Below are 1,767 nucleotides of genomic sequence, written 5' to 3'. Positions count from 1 at the left end.
TTATTCTTACAGTTATTTCTTTTATTTTTGATGGTTAGAACGTAGCTCGTACGCGTTGAATAAAGAGTCCATATATGGTCATGATCAATTTGCATCTGCGACATCAGAGAGAGTGTATGCATGCATATAATTTACACCTATGCTGCGTACATGTGTATCTATTTGTGAAAATAACATCGAATATAAATCACTAAGATCAGTGGATGATGTTCCATACGTGTACAATAGCTTACCATGTCGATGTTCTAGAAATAAACAATAACTTACCATGACAATGTTCCAGAAGTGAACAATAGTTTACCAAGACAATGTTCCAGAAGTGAACAATAGCTTACCATGATGATGTTATATAAGTAAACAATGGCTTACTATTATGATGTTACAGAAGTGAACAATGGCTTACCATTATGTTGTTCCAGAAGTGAACAATGGCTAACCATGACGATGTTCCAGAAGTAAACAATGGCTAACCATTATGTTGTTCCAGATGTGAACAATGGCTTACCATTATGTTGTTCCAGAAGTGAACAATGGCTTACCATTATGTTGTTCCAGAAGTGAACAATGGCTTACCATTATGTTATTCCAGAATTATATATGTGTGTGTTATGACGTCAGCTGACTTAATTATGACATATGATATGACGCAAGCTAATGTCGTTATGACACGTGTTATGACGTAAGCTAATTTGATTATGACGTGGTATAACATGCGTTATGACATACACTAACCTAACTATGTATCTAGCCATCATCACAGATTCATTGTTGATCAATTACTCACGATAGGTTTTTGCGATGTCGTTGATTTCGTGTTGGACGCTAGAGACCGTAGCAAACACCTATATCAGTAGCATGCAGCAGCGGCAGTTTTAACGCGATAATCTCTCAAATAAATCGAGAAATTAATCAATGTAGACAAATTTAGTCTCACCTTTCAGCGTACATATTATTGATTACTTCAACGTAAAAAATATTACGAGTTATAGGCCATAAAACAGTCAATGAACTACGATCGTACGCCTGCTATCTTGAGATTCGATTGAATGGAACTTTCAAACGCTTTCTGAAAAACAAGTGTACGTAGTTACGTGACGCAAATTTTTATAGACTGCATGGTACCTACCTCGAGTTGTAGGCAACGGTAACATGAGGCGCGTTCACACGGACGTTTTTGGCCCGAGCCTAATTAAGGCTTAACGCACACACCCGAGCAAAACACCTGAACGTGGAGCAAAACATGTTTCGCTCGATGCAGGGCCGTACGCAGCAGGGGGGCAGCAGGGGCAGTTGCCCCCTAAAGATTTTCAGAGTATGCCTTTTAATGGGACAAATATTGTACACTTTTAGAAATAAAACAGAAATGGGACAAAAGGTTACCGGTATCTTAAATCATCAAAGAAACATTATACTTTAAATAGAGAAATGTGAAATTGCGAAACGTTAGGGCACAGGGGGCATGGGGAGTACTTTTGCTCCCCTACAGAAAATTTCCTGCGTACGGGCTTGGCTTGATGTTCGTGGCAGTGTGCGGATTCCCTAAACAAAAAATATTGCTCAGCTGAGCGTGTTTCGCTGAACAAGCAATGTTTGATTCGCGGAACGTGTTTTTGCCTGAACGTACGTTTTGCTCGGGTGTGTGCGTCAATCATTCTGCTACACAGCGAAACGCCACAGACGGTCTCCAATCAATATCCTTAAAAATATCACATGGCACAAAAATTGGATGTCATGTGACAGCGGCGCTGTACGCAGTGTTTCTGTATG

This window comes from Priapulus caudatus, unplaced genomic scaffold (genome assembly GCF_000485595.1).
Source record: "Priapulus caudatus unplaced genomic scaffold, Priapulus_caudatus-5.0.1 Scaffold1063, whole genome shotgun sequence".
In the NCBI taxonomy this organism is placed as follows: domain Eukaryota; kingdom Metazoa; phylum Priapulida; class Priapulimorpha; order Priapulimorphida; family Priapulidae; genus Priapulus; species Priapulus caudatus.
Note: the sequence above shows the minus strand (reverse complement) of the source record.